A 23955-nucleotide genomic window follows, 5' to 3' on the forward strand; every position below is an offset into this window, starting at 1 on the left:
AGCTCTGGGTATAATGACTTGTCCTAGCTCACAACACAGGATAGGGTAACAATTAATCCACTGTGCCCTCATGCTGTCATTTATTTTTCATTTTCCATGTCCACTGTCTCAAAATCCTGAGACCGCCCTTGGTCTGCTATATCAAGTTACATCTGTTACCTCACTCACTCTCCCCATCTACACGGAGAGGTTCCTGAGATAAGTCAGCAGAATTCGTTGCTGTTGTTGTTGTTACTGGTGGTTTCTACTTACTAACGGCACTTTTAGGAAGCGAGGAACTGAGAAATTTCCATTTCAATCACCCCTTTTCTGGAAATTCTTGCCAAAAGCCATTGAGGCTTTTAATAGTCCCTATTTGGAACAGAGGCCCACGTCAACTGGCAAAAACATGTTAGTCTATTTCTTCCAGTAAATCCAAAAAATACAGAATTTTTCATGTTTTTCTTCTGTATTTTTTCAGTTGTTAAGGAGTTAGGAGGATATCAAGATCACTGAGAACAGAACCAGGAAACTGAAAGCAAACAGTGATAGGTATTCAGCTGGTTGACTTGCACTCTATGGAATGTAGGCACAAGGGCTGTGTCAGTGTGTTCCTTATAGACAGAGTGAAACTGATCACATTGAGTGTTCTAGCTTTCTATTGCTGTGTAACAAATTACCCAAAACCTTCCCAGTTTTAAGGCACCCGTGTTTATTATCTCACAGTTTCTGCGGCTCAGGAATTCAGGTGTGGCTTAGCTGGATGAGATAGATCCCTTAGAAGGTATCTCATGAGGCTGCAGTCAAGATATTGGCTGGGGCTGCAGTAACCTCATGACTCAACAGGGGCTGGAGAACCTGCTCCCAAGGTGGTTCACTCTTGAGGCTGTTGGAAGAAGGCCTCATTCCTTGCTGCTGTCAGGAGACCGCAGGACCTTGCCAGATGAACGATCTATAGGACTGTCTGAGTGTCTTCACAGCATGGCAGCTGGCTTCCCCTCAGAGTGAGTGAGCCGAAACAGAGGTCAAGGAAAAAGCCATAATGACTTTCTTTCCTGGTCTTGGAATGCAAACACCATCACTTCCACCATATCATATTCATTAGAAGCAAGTCCCCTAGTGCAGCCCACAGGCAGGAGAGAGATGAGGCTCCATCCCTTGAAGGGAGGAGTGCCAAAGAATTTGTCTACGAATTTAAAACTACCACATTAAGATTTGGAGATGGTGGTTGTTGTCTTGTTTGTTCGTTTTGCACTTACACTCACAGTGAGTGGAAGTATCCTCAAGTGAAACCAATATGAATGCCAATTACGGAGAATAATTTCGGTAAAGTATAACATGATACCCTTTATTTCCAGCCACAAAAAGAAAACATTGTTTTTCCTTTGAATAGGAAAGACAGAGAAACTCCTAAAAGCCTGCACTCCAAAATTCTAGGTAAGGATCAAAATATTTTTAAATAAAAATTCTTTTAAGATTGTTCTCTTTTTCCAGTACAAAAAAGTGATATTTCAATAAAACATTATGATTAAAGAAACTGCTAATGTATGTACAGAGTTACATTCCTAGATTCAGATGACTGGGGTCCAGTCTTATTTCCTTCCTAATAACAATAGTTTAATCAAGGAAGTAGTTCTTGATGAAAATCGAATGCCCAATCCTTTATAAAAAATTACCACAAACTTCTCAGTTAATCAACTAGCATTCATGGTGTAAATTAACATTCATGATATAAAACCTTCAAGTTCTATCTAGGTTGATTAAACAAGGCAAACTAGGACCCATTCACATTAAATTGATTTCAATTTACTTCAACCCCATGGAAGTTCTTCCACATATTACCTACATTAGTTTTCTTTTATATAATGCATTTTAAAAAATCACAAGAGGGATGAACATTTGAACATGGTATAGGACATCAGAAAAACTTCTTTGGGGATATTACGTACACAGTTTTAAAATTATCTGCTGGTTTTTTGAAAAAAATATCCAGAAATGGTTATTTTGATGTCCTCTTTTTTCTAAGTAAAAGCAAAATATTGGTCACTATGCTGCTCTTGAAATTGTCTTTGTTATCAAAACTAGCATCGCCGCGCCGCGCTTCGTGCCCCGCCCCCGAGCCGCCGGTGGGCGTCTGTTGGTGGTGGACGGGGGCGCACGGCGTCCGTCGCTCGTCGTGGCGGGGCCGTCTCGCGGCTGCGTGGAGGATGTGCGGCGTTGGCGGCGGGAGGGGTGGAGAGAGAGAGAGAGAGAGAGAGAGAGAAGGAGTCGGTCGGTCGGGCGTGGAAGGAGGCGGGGGAGGAGGGCCCGGCGGTAGGCGGCGACCGCCGGGTTTTCTCAAAAAAGAAAGAAAAAAAAAACCTACTATCAACACATTGTAATATGTTGTCATAAAACCCACCTGTCTTTATAATTCCAAAGTTGAACTTCCAGTTTAAAGATGGTGGTTTAAGGTCAGAATATCCTCTTACCTTCTTGGGAATCACCTGAAAGCCACAAGGAGAATGAGAAAGAAAAAATGCAAAATTCATTTTTGGTAAAACTAGGCAAGAGAAAACTCCGTACCACCAAATAGATGGAAAGGCTGCCAAAAGAAGACCTCAAGTGGGGATGTGTGTGAAAGGACAAAGGACCAAGAAAATGCAAAAAGTCGAAGAAGAGAGGGTCACAATTTAAACTTTGTACATGTTTGAAAATAAGATTGAATTTGGGCCAAAAAGCACTAACTGAGAATAAGACAGGCACTCTGAAAAGAAGATACAATAGTTTTTAATATTTATGCACCAAAAAACATAGAACGAATATCCATAGAACATAAAACATAATCTAAATCTCTCAAAAACGTCATGATTTTTCTAAATATTTGATCTCTGTTTTGTTGCTAACCACACTCATACTTCTTTTTCAGTTATGCTTCTCTCTCTAGAATTAATGACGCTTACTCTGGAAAAATCAAAAGACCATATCCACAGACATTTTAGGAGCTATTTTATGCAGATGAAAAGGTCTACTTGGGATCCTTCAGGTGGAATTCATGGGTTCTTTCATATACCGCTTTTAAAATTTTTTCTAGATATTCTAAAATTTGGTTTTGATTTCAAATCTTAGGGCTAAAAGTTCTTTTTCCAATTGATAGAAGCTTTTTATTTTCAGTCTTTATTTTAATTAGGTACTAGTATTATTAGACTGTGATAAGTGTATGTTTCTTTATTGTCTTCTTTTTAGATTTTATTGAACTAAATTATCAAAAGTGCTGCCAGCCAGAATTAAGAACAGTTATTTAAGATATAAAACCTTTGTTCTCTCCAACTTTCTACTAGCAGGAAGCAGCCTGAGATAGCATATGCCTTAGTGCCGGCTTCAGAAGTGCCTGCTAAGGAACATGATGATAAAGAAAGAATCTTTCAGAGAGCAGAGTCAGGAGTCAGAGGACCATATGTAATATGAAGACCTACTCCCAGGAAGTAAAATTCAGGCTACTAAAGAAAAATTCTCTACTCCCAGGATAAGGGGGCCAGGCAATACTTGACCCTAGGGTTTGAATATTGCTATAAACCAGTGACAGCCATGTACCTCCTCTTCCTTCCCTTTTTTTTTTTTTTTTTTTTCCTGTATGCGGGCCTCTCACTGTTGTGGCCTCTCCCGTTGCGGAGCACAGGCTCCGGACGTGCAGGCTCAGTGGCCATGGCTCACGGGCCCAGCCGCTCCGCAGCATGTGGGATCCTCCCGTACCGGGGCACGAACCCACGTCCCCTGCATGGCAGGCGGACTCTCAACCACTGCGCCACCAGGGAAGCCCTTCTTTTTGAATGGGTGTGCCTGTGGAGGTTAAGCTGTCTCTGCTCCATCATGGAATGCAGACTGAATAAGAGGAAATAATGCACAGTTCTCCCAGGTAAGAGGAACCAAATTCTAAACTAATTTAAATGAGAGCCCAGATGTCATAATTGGATGAGATTTTGGCAAATCTTACATAAGAGTAAGTATATGTTGCACGTGAGAGGGATGTAAACAATAGATAAACGAGTGGACTGTTGTAGAATAAATTGTTGTTCTCAGTTCTTCATGCCCACTCAGTTTTAGAAGTCACTTCCTTTGTCATGTGACTTCACAGTAACACCACCTATAGTAAGCAGAGTATATTTTCCCAGGTCATTGACGTTGGCCATGTGACTTGTGTTGGCCAAAGAAATGTGGGTATAAATGACAGCGTGCAAGTACCATGCTGGATGACTCAAGAGGCATCATGTGTTTCCATTTGTCCTCTTGTGTTCCTGCCATTCATCTTGTGGCAACATGACCCCAGGAAGCCACTGGACCAGAGAAGATGAGAGACACATGGAGCAGACCTGAACCAGAGCTGCAGCCTTGAGCATGAAGCCTGGTGCCTAGCTTAGTGGAGTTGCAGCTAATGTGTAGATCCATGAACAAGGAATAATGTTTTGTTGTTTTAAACTAAAAACCACAGGGAAAAATAGAAGAAATCACAAAAACATAAAATTGTTTAAAAGAATTAGAAAGAAATAACTATAAATAACAGATCTTCCTCAACTTGCAATGGGGTTACATCTCAATAAACCCATCATAAGCTGAAAATACCATACGTTGGAAATGCATCTAATATACCTAACATACCAAACATCGTAGCTTAGCCAAAAGTACCTTAAATGTGCTCAGAACACTTACATTAACCTATAGCTGGGCAAAATCATCTAACACAAATCCTATTTTATAATAAGGCGTTGAATGTCTCATGTAACTTATTGACTACTGTACTGAAAGTGAAAAACAGAATGGTTGTCTGGGTAGAGAAGTGTTGTGATTTGACCACCGTGACCGTGTGGCTGACTGGTAGCAGGGCTGCTGCCCAGCATCACAAGAAAGGACTGTACCATGTATCTCTAGCCCAGGGAAGGACCAAAATTCAAAGTACAGTTTCTGCTAAATGCGTATTTCTTTTGCACCATCGTAAAGTTGAAAAATCCTAAGCTGAACCGTCATAAGTCAGGGAACATCAGTATTATAACTACAGAAAACTACAATAATTGTATACACTTCTTTGCCCAACTATGTGTAAATAAATTGGAAAAGTGAGATAAAATGCATAATTTTTAAGATAAGTACAATATACCCAAACCAGCTTCAAACAAGATAGTAAGTCATAACAGACCGTTTCTATAGAAGAAATAGGAAAAATTGTCAAAGAGCTCTCTCTCATCAACTTTACATTAAAAGTAATAGTCTCAGATGGTTTCACAAGGGAATTCTAAGACATCTTTAAATAACACATACTTCCAACATTATTTGAACTGTTCTAGAGCATGGAAGAGGAGGGAAAACTTCTAAATAACTTTTAATGAAGTATCGTTGATACCAAAATTGAGCAAAGATTTAAGAGGAAAAGTCAAGTACAGATCAAACCAATGTATGAACACTAATAGAAAAATATTTAATAATACTAGCAAGTAATATCCACCTCTAATAAGTAACACATCTGACCTAATGGAGTTTATTCCAGAAATGCAAAATGTATCAGTACTAAAAGAAATTTATTAATATGTTTTACTGTATCATATTCAAAGAATAAAGATTGTATTATTTCCATCAGTGATGCAGATAATATATTTGATAAATTCAACATAAATTCTTACTCGATTCTTTTATTTTTAAATTTTTACTGGAGTATAGTTGCTTTACAATGTTGTGTTAATTTCTACCGTACAGCAAAGTGAATCAGCTATATACATACATCTATCTCCTCAAGATTCTTTTTTCTTAATCTCCTCAAGATTCTTAATCGAATAGAAAACGATGGGTATTCTCTTAACATGATAGAAGACATCTGTCTCAATTCAGAGCTGGCCTTATGCTTAATGAAGAAACATTCTGTTTTTAAAATATAAGTTTCAGGGCTTCCCTGGCGGCGCAGTGGTTAAGAATCCGCCTGCCAATGCAGGAGACACGGGTTCAGTCCCTGGTCCGGGAAGATCCCACATGCCGTGGAGCAGCTAGGCCCGTGCGCCACAACTACTGAGCCTGTGCCCTAGAGCCTTCGAACCACAGCTACTGAAGCCTGTGCGCCTAGAGCCCGTGCTCCGCGGCAACGGAAGCCACCGCAATGAGAACCCGCGCACAGCAACGAAGACCCAACGCAGCCATAAATAAATAAATAAATTTATTTAAAAATATATATATATATATAAGTTTCAGGTGTATAGCATTATAATTCAATATCTGTGTACACTGTAAAGTGATCACTACTATAAATTAGGTACCATCCATCACCATATAGTTGACCCCCTTCATCCATTTCACCCACCCTCCAGCCCCCTTCTGCTCTGATAACCACCGCTCTGTTCTCTGTATCTATGAGTTTGTTTTCGTTTTGTTTGTTTGTTTTTTATTCCACATGTGAATGAAAACATAGAAACAGCCTGTTTTTACAAATAGGACATCTATGAACATATGAACATTCTCATACATATCTCATTGTGGGCATGAGATGGTTGCATTTAGGTACATGCATAGGACTAGAATTTCTGGATCAGAGTATATGATGCTTCAGTTTCATAAGACAATAAAAATTAATTTTCAGAAGGGACTGCACCAAATTACACTCCCACCAGCAGTGGACGGGAGATCTCACTGACCCACATTCTCACATACATTTAGTATTGTCAAAATTCTTAATTTTACTGCAGACTGCAGTTATTTTAGTCCAAAAGAAATAGCATTAATTACACACTACGTGCCAGGCAATTTCACATGTACTGTCTCATTTTAACCCTGTACTCTTAGCATCCTCGTTTTATAGATTAATTTTGTTCAAAGACACAAAGCTCCCCCAACAGGCAGCCCTTCCTCCCAATCCAGTAGAGAAGCTGAAAATCTACCAACTGGGTTGGAGCAGCTCACTAAGGAGCAGAGAGGGGAGGAAACAGATCCAGGACATACATAACATGTGTTCTTAGCAGCTTCCAAAATACCCAGTGCTGAGACAGCTTTTAGGTGTTAAGGAAAGAATACAGACTTAGGAGGCCCAAAGGCCTGGAATGGAATCTATGTCCCGCTGCTTACTAGTTTAACAAAACAGAAAATTACAAGCCAGGTTTTATGGGGGGATTTTTTGGCTGCGTTTTGTCTTTGTTGCTGCACGCAGGCTTTCTCTAGTTGAGGCAAGCGAGGGCTACTCTTCGTTGCGGTGCACGGGCTTCTCATTGCGGTGGCTTCTCTTCTTGTGGAGCACAGGCTCTAGGCATGCAGGCTTCTGTAGTTGCAGCACACAAGTTCAGTAGTTGTGGCGTGTGAGCTCTAGGGCACATGGGCTTCAGTAGTTGTAGCATGTGGGCTCAGTAGTTGTGGCTCACGGGCTCTAGAGCGCAGGCTCAGTAGTTGTGGCTCACAGGCTCTAGAGCGCATGCACAGTAGTAGTGGCGCACGGGCTCAGCTGCTCCACGACATGTGGGATCTTCCAGGACCAGGGCTCGAACCCGTGTCCCCTACATTGGCAGGCAGATTCTTAACCACTGAGCCACCAGGGAAGCCCCAATACAAGAAACTATTGAAAAAAATGATAAAGAAGCAGACTCACAGATATAGAGAACAAACTAGTGGTTGCCAGTGGGGAGAAGAAAGCGGGGAGGGGCAACATAGGGATAAGGGATTAAAAAAAAGGGTTATTATGGGATTAAATGAAATCATGTGTGTGAAACTTTGGAAGATTGTAAAGCACTATTGAATCTTTTGAATAAATTAATTAAAAAAAAAATAGAACACAGGACAACCATGCCTTTACATCACTAGACCACTTGACTATTGGGATTCCTTTCCACTGGTAACCATGGGCCACGTAGAGACCCCACAACTCTCCATGATCTAACTGGCTTCCCACTTCCTCTTGTCCCACTCATCATCCTGCCCATTAATCCCTCTGGCTCCCAGTTCTTCCCCCTCCAATCTCTTCTCTTCTCTGCAGAACAATTAAATCTCCCCACTCCTATTCCGGGACACTGCTTCAGACCCATCCTAGCCTATCCACAGTCAGGAAGGTTCTCAACAACACATTTCTTTCATAGTAAAAAGATCAACCCCCTTAACACACAGTCATATTAGTAAACAGCAGTTCCTGCTTGCCATTCCATTCCCCAGGCTTTGATTTCAATCCAAAAATAAACTAATTGTATTGGAGTCCATGCTAATGAACCACAGAATATATTAAAACTTTTCAGATGTCCAGTCTCAAATGTGTTTTTCTCTGTGAAACTTTCCCTAGTTGCCCAGGTAATTGGTTCTTCCTCCTACCTTTTCCCAGGATTTATCTTTTTGTGGTGTTTATGGGTTTTTTTTTCCCCATTCCACCAGTCTGAGGATGGGAATCATATCTTATTCACCTCTGAAGCTAAACTCTGAAGCATCTATTGCAGAGTAGGCATATGGTAAATATTTGTCAAATCAATCATTCAATACCAATTAAGTCTGGTTAAGATTGAGAAGTAAATTGTGACAACATGGTTGGAACTTGAGGGCATTATGCTAAGTGAAATAAGTCAGACGGAGAAAGACAAATACCACATGATTTCACTTGTATATGGAATATAAAAAAACGAATAAGCAAACGAACAAACAATAAATAAACAACCCAAACCCATCAAAAATAAACACATAGATACAGGAAACAGAGTAGTGGTTACCAGAGGAGAAGGGGTTGGGGAGAGTGAAATGGGTAAAAGGGATCAACTGTGCAGTGTTATGGAAACTCACTATTTGGTGGTGAGCACACGGCAGGGTATACAGTAGTAGAAATAGAATGTTGAACACGTGAAACTTACATAATGCTATAAATCAAAGTTACCTCAATAAAACAAAATTTTTAAAAATTGAAATGAATATTGACATAAAGAAACAATACTTTACCAGGCCATATAACCATCTCAAAAAAAAAAAATTGAGCAGCAAATCAGATACTTAGTCCCAGACAACAAATGTGCAAATCCCTACAAGAGTGAAGCTGTAATGCCAGAAGATAGAAATGGCCTTTTAAACCCATATAAACAACAAAACCAGAGCGCTTTTCAGTGCAGAAAGGTACAGAGTGTACCTTCGTTCAGCTTATTCTGGAGCAGGCTTTCTGCCAACCTTGGCTTTCTGCTTTCATCAATTCTGTTCTAGCTGTGCGGTCTCTGAAACTCATAGAGCCCACTTCACTCGGCGATGACTCACACTCACCATGTAACAAATTATTTCCATTTTGATATCATTTGGAGGCACTAGACAGAAAGACTATAAACCCGTCCTACAACAAAAGATGGTTTCTCAGTAGAAAGTTTTCACCCACCTCCTCTCTCAGCTAGTTTCCAAAGAATAATTATAGAGCGAAACTTTAAGCTAACTGAAAATCATAGCTGTGTCTAATCCTCCTTTATACGACATTGTACGCAAACTTGAGCTTAGTAAGTACTCGATACATACTGAAATACATGGAAATAACTATAAAGTAGATTCAGCACAAGAGTAACTTTAACAAAACATGTATATGTACATAGGTGTGTATATATCTGTACATGTATGGTGTATTTTCATACATATATACATACACACATACACGGAGAAAGAGTGAGCCTGCATTATAGACAGTAGTCAGTAGTGATGCTTGATCATGTATTGCCCTATATACACCACGCTATGCCATCTGTTTATTTGTTCATTCCATCAACATTTATTAAGTTACAGCATGCCAGGGAGAACTCAAGATGGGAGGAAAAGATTTCTTGTCTCTTTACAGCTGTCTCTGATTTTTCTCTCTGCTGGAGCAGAGAGGAAGAGGAGATAGAAAGATAACACAGCCTCCCCAGGGTTGAGGGAATCAGTATCTTGAGACGCCAGCTGCTTCAGGCCAGTCTCTTAACTTTACAGGTGAGGAGGTTAGATCCTTGCCCGAGATCATCCAGCAAGAGGGTTGCAGCAGAGCCAGGAATGGAGCTGTGTCTCTCTTTATTCATATTTCTGACTCCGCTGCTTCTCAAAGTACGGTCCACAGACCAGCAGATTCCATGCCACCCGGGTACTTGCTGAAATGCAAATCCTCGGGCCTCACCCTGGACCTACTGAATCAGAGACTGGAGGGGTGAGGCCAGGCATTCTGTGTTTTCACAAGCCTTCCAGGTGATCCTGACGGTCACTCAAGTTTGAGAACTGCTGTTGGAGTCTATCCTAACTCTCAATGTTTCTACAGGCTATGGGGTTAACATTCAGGGTGTCTAACTCAGGGGTTGGCAAAGCTTTTCTGGAAAGGGCCTGATACTGAATATTTCAGGCTTCGTAGTCTGTCTGGTCTCTGTCACAGCTACTTAACTCTGCCACTGTGGCACAAAAACAGTTAGAGGCAATACTTACATGAATGGGCCTGGCCATGTTCTAATAAAACTTCGTTTATAGAAATAAGTACTTTGTTTATAGAAATATTATTATTTAAGAAATAGTAATAGAATAATAGGGGTAGATGTGGCCTAGGGGCCATAGTTTGCCAAGCCCTGGTATCAAATGATTGGAGTAGATTCTTTAACCTCATAATTTAAATTCTTAGCCATTCTGGTTAATATCAAAATCGTTTAGCAACTTATGGCTTCTGTCAATGTCAATGTGGAATGTCAATATCTGTGTGTCAACGTTGGTGTCAATATCTGTCCTTTCCAGACTTCCCCGGTGGCGCAGTGGTTAAGAATCCGCCTGCCAATGCAGGGGACATGGGTTCCAGCCCTGGTCCGGGAAGATCCTACATGCTGCAGAGCAACTAAGCCCGTGCGCCACGACTACTGAGCCTGTGCTCTAGAGCCTGCAAGCCACAACTGCTGAGCCCACGTGCCACAACTACTGAAGCCCATGCGCCTAGAGCTCGTGCTCCGCAACAAGAGAAGCCACTGCAATAAGAAGCCCGCGCACCGCGAGGAAGAGTAGACCCCGCTCAATGCAATTAGAGAAAGTCTGCGTGCAGCAACGAAGACCCCATGCAGCCATAAATAAATAAATAAATAAATTTATAAAGGAAAAAATATATATATGTATCTGTCTTTTCCCATTCAACTAACATGTGCTAAATGCCTCCTAAGTGCCAGCTTCTGGGCATACAGAGATGAAAAGATCCATTCCATGCCTTCAAGTAGGAGAATTTCATGCAGCAGAGAAGCAAGAAATCAAATCCAATGACACTGTTTTTGAATGTGGCCTTGTTGAAGAAAATGCCCACTTAAATGTGTGCATTTTACAGCTAAATATGTTGATTTTCCATTTATAAATGCACAAATAGCATGATAATGCATACTCCAAATTCTAAGCCAGCTGGGTTGGTAACTGGCAACCACTGATTTTTATACTCACAGATTCTGTGGGTCAGGAACTCAGACAGGGCAAATTGGGAGTGGCTGCAACCACGCCACAAAAGCCTTTATGGGGAAGACTTGCAACTGGGACATAGGAACTCTTGAAGTCTTCTTCATTCACGTGTCCAGTATCTGGGCTGACATGATTCAAAGACTGAAGTAAACTGGCATCATTGGCCACACCCCCAGTATGTGGCCTTTCCAGGTGGCCTGGGCACCTCACAGCATGGTGGCCCCTGAGCTGGCAGACTTCTTACCCGGCAGCTCAGGGTTCCAAGACATTGTGTTCTAATGAGCGCGGTAAAAGCCCCATGGCCTTTTCTGATCAAACTTCAGCAGGCACGCTCCATCGTTTGCCATATCCTGTTGACCAAAGCAACAGGAGCCCACCCAGAGTCAAGAGACGGAGGCATATACGCCTCTTAAGAGGAAGAGAGTCAAATAACTTTCATCCGTGTTTTAAAACCACCAGTCAGAGGAACCAACAATGAGAAATGCCCTATCCCAGAGTAAGGGGGAATTTATGGAATTTTTAAAACTACAGATCATATGCTAAATCAAAACCAACTCTGCTAAAACTCCAAAATGAAAGAATAGGTCTAGAAGTTATTTAATTTGGATATACTCATTAAATAATGATCCTCCAAAAGAGGAATTTAGGAAATGTTTCCATCTGTCCATAAAACAAAAAAGACTATAGATGTTGCATAGAACTGAATGACCTGTAGAATATTGGCTTATCCACTAGTTTGATACGAGTGGCCATGCCAAGGCCAAGTGACTGGCCATCATCGAAGGATAGATGCTTGCAGCCCTCTAGCAAGATGCCAGAAATCTCACTCATCAGAGAATAAGGATGGAATTTAAAGTACTTACTTGTAAATTTTCATGGGCATGTCTTGAAAAGAAAAGAAGTGAACTTGAATCTTCCTTCTCTTGTGTCTGTTCTTCATTTAAAATTGCTTACTTCTTGAGAATTCAGCCCTAATTTAGAAATAACTCTATAACTCTTTAATATAGAAACTCAAATAAATGTTTTTCTTGGTGAAATGAGTTGTTTATACATATTGTAGGGGTTTTTTTCATCATTTGCTTAAGAAGTAGTTGGAACAATAAATGATTACAATTTTCTTAAGTTATTCCAACAGAAGAATTTGTTTTGAAAGAAGTTTAGCCTAGAGAAATACTTTCTAATTTGTCTGATTTTTTTTCTAAAAATAAGGAATCATTTTTCTAGTAAAAGAAGTGAGACTATTCAGTTTAGGACAATAAAGTGAGTGGGTGGAGATAATGCTAGTCTGTTCCTTTTAAAAATAGAACTATGCTTAGAGGACAAGCTTCCATACTGAATCTGAAATCATGGCCGTGTGGTTAGTCATAGCCTCCTACATATTTACAGCTATAAAAGGGCCCTTAGGAATCATCTAGTGCAACCCTGTGGTTTTGCAGATGACTAGACTCAAAGATGCCAAGAGTGGAAGAGACAGCTTCTGCTCACTAAATATTCCAGAAGTTCTCCTCCATTTCCCAGTCTCTCCTGAAGTTAGGCTGTGGCCATGTCACCAGTTCTGGCCCATGAGCCATGAGCAGAAGTGACATGTCACTTCCTGGCTAAATTAGTGAAGAGCTAATGTGCACCCTCTGTCTCTTCTTCCCCTTGGAGACCCCCACGTTGAGACGGTAGAACCCCAGTATAAAAGCTGCCCAGATCTCTGATTCATCCCCTGGAAGAAAGCTGCCCTGGAGAGTTGCCCAATGCTCATCAGACTTTGCATAAGCAAGAAACTAACGTTTGTGATATAAAGCTGCAGAGATTTCGGGATTTATTTGTTCCTGCAGCTTGGTTTACCTGTCTTAACTGATGTAGCAAGCAAGTTGCTCAAGTTCGGTCAGCAAGTCAATGGCAGAGCTAAGATGAGAACCCAAGTCTCCTGAATTGTCAGTTCAGGACCATATTTTATAATCACAGAAGAGTCAGTGTAGGTACCACCACACCAAGTCATTAAGAGAAGGACCAGTCAGCTGAAGACAGAGACAGAATGTGGAATGGGCCAATAAAGACGTGGCACCCATAGACTGAGGTCCAGAACCAGAGAAGACATGGCCCAGAAGGACAGACGCCCCAGTTTTCAGCCTTCATATGGGACCAGAGAAGATGATCCCCAGCTGGGGGGACAGATGCTCAAGATTGTCCCCAGTGGTTCCTTTCTGCCCAATTTGTACATATTGCGTTGGCCAAAAAGTTCGTTTGGGTTTTTCTGTAACATGGAAAAACCTAACAAACTTTTTCGGCCAACCCAATATTTTTCAAGTTGATGACAATTGCCCCTAGACCCTGTAGCCCAGTTAGGAAGTTAAGTGCCCAAAAGGAAGTGTTCCCACCTTCTTATGCGTGTACAGCAGCCATTAAACACAAACAAGAACCGTGTGCCTCAGACCCAGGTTAATTCAACACCACGCAGAATTTTTTAAAACAACAAATTGGGGTGAAAAAATATGAAGTTTTGGTTGCTAGGCAACATCAGTACAAAGCTCTTCCCTTCTCTTCAAGAACGTTCTCTCCATCTTCATGGACAAAAAGTCAAAGTGTCCTCAGCAACAGGCATATATTTTGGTTGTGACATCAATAGACACCAAATTGAATTTTTCCTGAAAACAACATAGTGCATCGCGTCAAGCACCTCACAGTTCCAAATCACTACCCTCTGTGCACAGGATGACGTTTCCTGTTCTGAAATATTTATTTTTCTCTGCACAAACAAGTTAGATGGCTACCTTTGGGCAGTAATCGAAATAGGAGTAGAGATTTTGCAAATTCATGCAAGTTTGTTCTCTCGCAAGGACAGGAGGGGCATAGCTATTCTCTGTCTGCATGTCAGGCAGCTTCAGACAAAGGGAAGTCTCTCTCCCAGTCTCCTCTTGAGAAATGAAAGCTTTACCTCTGCGCCGACCTCTTTAGATACATACACTTACTCAAGTGTGAACAGAACTAAAGCTAGCAATGAGCATGGAGACCCCATCTCTGCAACAGTCTAGAACACTTTCTGCAGACCCTCTGGGTTACACAGCCTCTTGCATTCCTTTGCCCAGGTTCTCCTTTCCCCCCTTTCACTTTCAGCTTCACTTCACCCTCTGGCCCTGCTAGTTACCTCAGCATCCTTTGCCCAGCATCAATTTTAGACCTAATTCCCTGGATGAAGCTTACCAACATACTTGGAGTTCATTTTTGCTATCAGCCCCCAGCTCCAAACAAAAGGGCAACTTCCTGGAAGAGGAGGGAATGAAAATGCACCTTAAGGGGTATCATCGAAAGTGCAGCTGCCCTACAGATGCCACTAGACCTGAAAAGAACCAGGAATTAGGATGGTATCCATAGCATTTCCCTCCGGGACACAGAGAATTTCTCAACCTAGAGTTTCTGAAAAACTCACTATGTGTAAGACGCTGTCAGAAGTGTAAAGAACATAAAAGAAGAAACATTATGGTTCTAGAGGAAATAAGACTAACACATAAGAAGGCAGCCCTGACTATTCACATCATCCAATTTTGCCTTTATGAAAAGTTTACAAGAGATAAGGAAGCCAGAGAAAGGGAGACAGAAGTTGACTTTAGAGACGGCATTGGACCGCTTGGTGTTGTCAAACGCCAGATTCCCAGTGACCCTCTTGTTGTCCAGGAAGAGGGGCAAAGGCACTTCCACAAATGTCCCCAGAGCTCTGTCCAAGGCACTTGGAGGAAACAGGGACCTGTTAATCCTGACTCTCTAGCTGGGCCTCTTTGTTGATTCCTCCAGGGCCTGATTTCTGAATATTTTTCAAGATCGGGGTCATACTCTCATTGCTCTCATCCCTGTAGAATTTTCCTGCTTCATTGCCAATACCTTCCCCGATTCCCTCTCCCTCCACCCCATCTAGCTGCTGGAACTAGTTGCCCACATTAGGTGACCTCAGCACATTCCCTCCCTGCCTGCCTTCTGTCTTCCCTCCCCAAAACCAGGTGTATGATAGACAGCACACTGGTAAGCCCTGGGAACATGAAAACAGAAAAAGCATCGCCCCTGTCTTTAAGGGGCTTATCATCCAAAACAGGCAACCAACACATAAAGTTATAAGTCCCACTGAGGCTAACACCTGACCAACCTGGATGCTCTAGGTTGGGCAATACACGCATGGCAACGGGTAATTTTTTCGGTTCATTTCAGCTGAATCTGGTGCAAGCATAACCACCCATGCAGCAAAAAGCCTCCCACCAAGAAAGTTCAGCTCCTATCACATCCTTCAGGCACGGATAATGCTTGAACTTCCCTGCTTAATACAGTATTCTGAGCACAGGGCGTTTCTAGGCACAGAAAACATGCTCATTTAAGATGTAGGATTGAAAGGCAATTCATTCAAAGGGGCTTGTGGTCTTTTGCTGTTTCTGGTCTCCCCACCTCTCCCTCTCACCCTGCCACCAACCTCACCACATACACACACATACACACACACACACACACACACACACACACACACACACTCTCTCTCTCTCTCTCTCTCTCTCTCTCTCTCTCCCCTCCAGCCATTTTTCATGCAATATGCTTTGTAAATTTCAAGGGTAATTCACAAACACTAAATATTCCTGTTGTGTCTGACTTCACTCCTTTTCCCTGTGGGAATAAGACACTCTGGGTACCACAGCCCAGCACATGTGCTGCATATCCCTTTCCCTCACCTCCCCACACTGTCATGGAAGTGAGGCCAGCACCCAGGCAGAAATAAAGCCAGAAGCCAGTAAAGAAGCTGTCTCTTCATCTTAGCACTGCCCAAACTTGTGTGCCCCTGAAGCAGCTTATTTTCCATTTCTGACGAGTGTTCTTGTAAGCACAGACCTAAGATCTGTGTAAAGTCGAGGCAGATTACATCCCTGGCTTCCTCTCCATCAATCTGGCTTGCTACGATGTCCCTGAAAAAGTTGATTGGTCTGTCAGGATTTATACTTTATGGGGTTATATCACCCTGAAATCTGTTTTTCTCCAAGGGCTTTCAGACACATACCAGTTTCTTCAACATTTCTTCAAGTAGAGAAGTGCATCTTTGAGGATCTTCTCATCCACACTGAAATCTTACAGAAATGAGGGCTCTGTGTGTGACAGATTTAGTAGAATAAGTTCATGGCCTGAGCAAACGGCCTGCATTGCACAGAATGGTGATTAGTGGAAGTCGTGACAAATGACATCTATCTGTGTATGTTGTAAACTGGCTTAATAGTTGAACCCGAACTTTTAATTCTAACGTAGGTAACTAATGAATAGAAAGTTTGTTCTATTAAAACAGGCTCAATTCTCAGGGCAGGAATCTCCTGAGGTGATCAGGAGATGGCTTAGATGATTCTAGTAGCCCAGGCAGTTGCACGATAGACGACTGAAATGCATACTATCAAGGAGCAGCGAATAATACGTCCTTCTGTTTATGGAATCCTAGAACCAAGTCCCGTTTTCCAACATGACCTAGCTCTACTGGTGTTCTTTCTTAGAATGACCAAGCTCTAAATATTTTCGTGTGAGCACTTTCAGTAGGAGAAAAGTGCTTTTTTAATTATATTTTTTTGCAATGACTGTTAGTATGAATAAGTTCCTTTCTGAATACCCTAAGCTAGTTTGGGTTTTTTTGTGATTAATCTCTAGACTCATCCACCAAAAAGATAGGTATGTATTTACATTGAAGTTCAATAATATTTTTTAAATGATTAGAATTCTAGAGTCCTAATATGTCCGATACGTACTGCTTTCCTATTGCCCTGCAAGTCTTCCTACATTAAAATATATTGTCTAAGCAGAAAAAAGTCCCTATATTGATCAACCAGAATTTATAGAGAACTAGCCCTGTACCAGCACTTTGAGATTAGTTTGGGGAGGAATATACAAAAGAATTATATGATGTGGTATCTGTTCCTAGTAAGATTACTATCTACTTGAGAAACAAAGTCAACCAATGAACTTGCTTAAGGACACTTAACGTTTAAATTGTGTGACCCTGTCCTGCTATAGCACAAGGTTAGGATGAAGAACACATTGAAAGGAACTGGAATGGATATTTGCCCGTTTCAGGGATTTGCTCTGCACTTCCTTCAACCAGAGAGGACCCTGGCCAAACCTCAAAATCAAGGTCAGTGCCCCCCTCTCAGTGAATCCTTCATGAGTCCTCTTGGTCAGCATTACTTATTCCTTTTGCCAAACTCATAAGTAGCACTTTGCTTGTACTTCTGTTAAAATCATTACTTGATTCTGCTTTGATTTATAGTTAACTAGTAAATATCTATCTCTAAATATCTATCTCTCCTAATAAGCTGCTTGAAGTTATAGATCAAGATTCTCCCCCAAACCAGCACCTTGGGTTTTTTGAATATATTGTCACTGTTCAATAAACATTTGTTGATTTTATTTACTTTTGCCATAATACAAAGATTGTACTTTCATGGAATAATTCATGTGCTGTTTTCATATTAGTGTCCTATTAACTATGGGAGTTCTAGTTGAAATAAGATATGTAAAGTTCTAATATACCTACCGTTCACCATTAAAGTACACATATTCATGTTTTTGATAATGTATTTCTTTCCCCTATACATTATGCATCAGATATTCTCCCACAGAATAAAAATGAATTCAATCCAAAAAATTATAATATTATGCTAATAGCATCATAAAGTTATTTTTTTCCTTCTTTAACATTCACATTTGGAAGTAAGAGCCTGGTTAAGTACAAGGAAGCTCTTAAACCATATATGACACATTTAGAATATTTTTGGGAAAAAGTTCTTTTTTTTAAAGCAGTATTATTATGTCATATTAATAATATCGAATATTTATGATACACTTACTGGTTGCCAGACACTGTGTTAAGCCTTTTACATGAATTATCTCATTAATTTATTGCAAAAATTCAGATTCCAATATTTTTTTGTTGTTATGACTTATGCTCTTCCCCTGTCCTTGTGAGTTTGTCTTTCAAAAAGCTTTTTGTTTCATTTCAGTGGAATTGCTGAAGGGAAAAAATATGATGTTTGGGTTCAATCTGCCTTCTTAGCCTGACCAGAATCCAATGTTTGTTAAAATGAAGGCATTTTTAGGACAGTGATCAAGACAGCAGGCTCTGAAGACAGACTGCCTGAGTTTGAATCCCTATTCTAAAAATTATTAACTGTGAGACCCTTAGATACTATTCAGAGTGAAAAAAGAATTTTAAAACGGCTTTAAATGCCTCAGAGAAATAAGAGAAAGTTTACATCCATGAAATAAAGACAGAGTGCTATTTTAAAACAAAGAAACAAGTAAATATTCAAGAAACAAAAATCGCTCCTGGAAATTAAAACATAGTAAAAACACGATAGCACAAGTTTAAAAATCAGTTGAAGTGCTGTAAGATAAAGTTGAGGAAATCTCCTGAAAAGATAATGATACAGAAAGTATGAAAGAAAAGCAAGGGAAAATTAGAAGACAAGTCTAGCAGTTGAGCCTCAAATGAAGGAAATTTCATAAAGAGAGAGTAGAGAAAATGGATGGGGAGGAAGCCATCAATGAAATAATGCAAGAAAATAACAAGAACCGAAGTGAGTGAATTTCCAGAGTGCAGGGGACTCTCTTTAAAAGCTGCTGCCTGGATAACCTGGGAACATTCAGTCACCCGTCCAAGGGGCGCCTCTTGCTCTGGCATCCTCCTGCCTTGTGGAAATAGTCCACAATAAGTTTGAAGCAGAAAATACAGAGCAACAAACAACTCTGAACATTTTTTTGACAGAGATCCTGTACCTGCTCCACACAACAGCCTTGCCAGGTGCCCTGACTGTCCCAAGTCCCATGTTCCCCTGGACTCACTCTAGGCCTTACCATGACTTCCCCCAAAGGGTTATTTTATCAGGAGAGCAGAAGCCCAGCTCTGACCCAGAGGTCAACTCATTCTCCCCTAGGAGCCTTCATCTGGCTGTAGCGTATCACCCCTTCCTCACACAGCTAGGGTATGCTCTCTACTCAGTTTTTCAAAATCTAACAATGTGTCACTGGGGATATATATTTGCATGATAAAACCAGAAAGAAAAGCAAGATCAGTATTAAACAAAAGCCAGCATTTGACTTACTTCTGGGGGAAGGACGGCAATGTACTCAGGGAGGAGCAAACAGGGCAATAGGGGTTGCGGGGCGGTGGTGGGGGGGGGTGTCTACAGGTCTGGGACTGAGAATGTTCCATTTCTTAACCTGAGTGGTGGCTATATGGCATTCATTTCATCATTATTCTTTAACTTGCATATGTATGTTTTATACATTCTTCTATGTAAAGGATACAATTCACAGTTTAAAAAACATTAAAAATAAGATGACTGGACCTCAGGTCAGAATACACGAGGCCTATCTCTACCTGTAACTGCCCATATGACTTTAGGCAATTCACTTCTTATGAGACCCTATTTCCTCAACTGCCAATAAAGATAATCCCTCTTCCACCCACCTCAACATGGGTGCTGAGAGGGGAAATAGGACCATATAATTGAAAGTGCTTTGTTGTATAGACACTACAAAGTAATATAAAAGCACAGGTATTGGTATTATGGCAAGAGCCTTTGCTAGGGAGAGCTGTAAATAGAGTATCCCCATGTTAGGGCCAATGTATCCCACGCCTCCTGTGTGTCCCAGAGGCTGTTATCAGGCTCTTTGTTATTCTTGGATATCCTTGGTTGGATCACAAATACTTGTTCTCTTGGGAATGACTGGGTGAAATAAACGTTTTGCCATTGACTGCTCTTTCTAGAGAGAAGCCACAAAATTTATACCCTTAGGTACATCTTAACAATAATCTTAGTTGCTGGGCTTGATCATTATGGAAAAAATCTCTGTAAACTGTTTTAGCCAAAGGACCTAAGAACAGGGTGAGTCTTGTCCATAAAACAATGTACTTGGAAGAACTTGGAGAAAGTTGAGTTATGTAGCCATCACCAGGCTTTTGTTTTCTTCTTACGTGCACTAAAGAGAAAGCCAGAGATGGAAATATTTTTTGTTAAGAACTTGTTACAGGTTGAATTATGTCCCCCCAAAATTTATAGGCCGAAGTCCTAAACCCCAGTACCTCAAAATGTGACCTTGTTTGAAAATAGGGTCATTCAAGATGTAATTCGTTATGATGAGGTCATTAGGGTGGGCCCTATTCCAATATGACTGGTGGCCTTATTGTAGACTGAAAAAAAAATTCACAACGTGAGAGTTGTGAGTTAAGTTTCATTTGGGGCAGATGAGGACTATAGCCCGGGAGACAGCATTTCAGATGGCTCTGAGAAACTGCTCCAAAGAGGTAGTGGGGAAGGTCAGTGTTATACACGATTTTAGTGAAGGAGGTACTTGCATCAAGCACACATTTTTGTAGAGGCTCGCTGCTAGTCACAAGGAGCAGATGTCACCACTGATGATGGTTTAGAACTTTTCTAGATTTGAGAAGATGCAAGAATTGGGCTCATAAAATCTTCTCCTGAAAATATCTAACTATCTGAAGACCTGTTCTGCCAGTTTTTCCCAGAGCACGGAGTGCCTCATTCCTGATCTCCACCCTGAACTCCTTTCAGGGGTGTTGAAGGTCAGCGGCCGCAGCAGCTCATGATTTAATCCTTGTAGAGGTAGGTGGCACTGCCAATTTGTAGTTGGCATAGTAAAAGGGGAAATTAGGACACAGGGACAGGTACAGAGAGCAGCTAAGGAATGTCTGAGGCTACCAAAAGCTAGGCAAGAGGGCTGGAACCCTTTCTCCCTCACGCCTCTCAGAGGAACCAACCCTGCTGCCACCTTGATATTGGACTTCCAGCCTCCATACTGGGGAAAGAATACATTTCTGTTACTTAAGCTACCCAGCGTGTGGTATTTTGTTACAGCAGCCCTCAAAATAAATACAGAAGTAAAGGGGAGACGAAAAGCATTTCTATATTGTCTGTGTGCAACTGAATCTCCCCCTTGTGAAGTTTTTCTGTATTTTCCCTTCTGTTTGGCCTCTAGTGTCTTGTGAGTCTCCCAGACCCAGAAGCTGAAATGTGAGCCATCTGCAGGCAGAGGAGGCCATGCCTGCCAAGGGTCCTGCGAGCCTTTCATTCCTATGACCATGCAAAAATTGGCTTCCCCTGCATCACAGACTTAGGATGTGGAAAAAACATCCAAGCTCCAGACACCTGTTTCCTCACCATTTGTAACCATTTGTGCTGAGGATCCAGGCAATCCAGGTTGGCCCAGCCCAATCCCGCAGGGACCCTGACTGCAGCCTTCTCCCCAGCAACGCTCAGCACCCAACCCAGAAAAGCAGCCTGCTCATCCAGACCCAGCCCCAGTCCTGCACCCTCAAGTCTGCCCCCCCAATCCTGCAGCTGCTTCCCTAAACAAGCCTCCCCCAAACAGTCCTTGCTGCTTTTCCTCCCCTCTTGCCATTCACCAAAATAAATTTAAAGAATGGTTCCTCGTGCTTCTCAACTCTGACTGTATATTAGCCTCCTTTGGCGTGTTTGGTTTTTTTTTAAATGGAGATGTCTGGGCCCAACCCCAGATCACTTCAAGCAGAATCTCTGGTTGGGGGCTGCAGTATAATATAAATATATACTTGGTCTTTGTGCCTGGTTCCAGGCACAGAGATCCTAAACGCCCTGGAGTTTCCTGAGTGATAGGAGTGTCTTTGTTATTCACAGCTTATTCATAGCAAGCCCTTTTGGGCCACATCTGAGTTTATGCTAATGAGGTGACTCAGGATGGGGGCTGGTCACCAGAAAGACCAAACTTGGATTAGAGGGCTGGAACTTTCAGCCCCCTCTCTCCAATTTCTAGCGAGGGGAGGGAGGCTGGACACTGAGTTCAATAAAAGCTCTTGAGATTCCGAGAGCCCCTAGGTGAATGAACGCTTCAAGATGGTGGGACAGGTGTGCCTGGAGAGGGCGTGGATGCCCCTCCCCTTCCTCCACACCTCGCCCTGTGTATATCTGCACTTGGCCCTTCCTGAGTTGTATCTTTGTAATAAGGCTGTAATCACAAGTAGAGCCCTTTCCTGAGTCATCTGAGTCATTCTAGTGAATCATCAGACTTGACTACTTCCCCGAAGTCAGCCAAAGTGTGGGTCACCTGGGAAACCATCTTGCAGCTGACGTAGGGGCTGTCTCGTGGGATTGAGCCCTTGACTCGTGAGATACCATGCTAACCCCAGGTGGAGACGTCAGAGTTGAGTTGAGTTGCAGGACACCCAGTTGGTGCCCAAAGAGTTGGGGAATTGGTCAGAGTCGGGAAAAACTACAGGGGCAGCAGCAGTTATGAAACGTGCCACTCAGCTCTCCTTCAGAGAACCTGCAGAGGGGAGGTTAGCCTAGTTGTCTGGTGGTCCCCCTGCCTCCCTCTGGATATCACCCCACATTTGTCCTGTTTACCAACTTGTCCCAATTTGCCCAGGACATTCCCAGTTTTAGCACAAAAGTCCCAGGTCCTGGTAACCCTTTCAGTCCCAGGCAAACCAGGACAGCCGGTAACTCTATGACATGTGCACCCATGCACACTGCTCCAGCCAATACTGCACCCTGTGGGCTACTAGATCTAGCTCATTTCTGCTGGATGCAGGAAACTTCTGATGGGCAACCTGTCCTCGGGCCCTTCCCACCAGCCTGGCCTAGGTGTTCCCATCACTGTGCTGCTGCCCTGAGGCTCTTCGTACCCAACCCTTCTCTCCCTCCCCCTCTCTTTTCACAGGTGTCAGACCTGTACCATGATCTGATGGCTCTCTCTGCCCACTCCCGCTCTTCCTTTCCTCATCTTTCACAAGCATTTCTGTTAGGGGAACCGCTGACCAAAACCCCCCACGCTGGCCAGGCCTGATAGTAACCATTTGCATGAGTTATCTTACAACAGGAGGTTCTTGTAAGGAATGCAGAGCTAACAAGCTATCACCAACTGGAAGAATTCGGGAAAGGTCAAAAGGAGAGAGGAGACGCCAGTCCCTATGTCCTGCAAACGTCCCAGAATCCTCCTCACTGGAATTCATCTTGGCTGAGTGATGCACGCCACCAAGAAGGACCCTGAGTCCGAATGTTTGGCCAGAGACAACCCGGAAACTAACCTCATGACCATAAAACCCAAGACTGCGAGCCACGTGGCAGAGAAGTTCTCCTGGGTTCCCTCACCCTGCTGCTCTCCGCCCAGGCACCCCTTCCCCACAAAGTCTCTTCCTGCAACATTTCCTCCAATAAACTCTTGCCTATCTATTCCTGTTTTGGCATCTGATTCTCAGAGGACCAGAACCGACACAGGAATACATTTAACAGCATTTTTTAAATCTCCTTAAGTGACTGTAATATCGGCCAGGTTTGGGAACCACTGTCCAGGTGTGCTCACTACCGATGTGCCTTCTGACAGTCTAATGGAAAGACCAACATGTGAACGCGTAATTACAGCTCAGCATAGAAAATGCAGCAATAAAGATGTGAGCAGAATGTTCTGGAAGCACCGAGGAAGGAGTGACTAAATTGCTCTCATGACATAGGGGAGGGTTTCAGTTTCCAGTGCTGATAGACAACAGACATATATCTTGGGCTCTAAGTAGAGAATTCCTATTTTTCCCATCAT

The sequence above is a fragment of the Leucopleurus acutus genome, assembly GCF_964270905.1.
Source record: "Leucopleurus acutus genome assembly, chromosome: 18".
Classification (NCBI taxonomy): domain Eukaryota; kingdom Metazoa; phylum Chordata; class Mammalia; order Artiodactyla; family Delphinidae; genus Leucopleurus; species Leucopleurus acutus.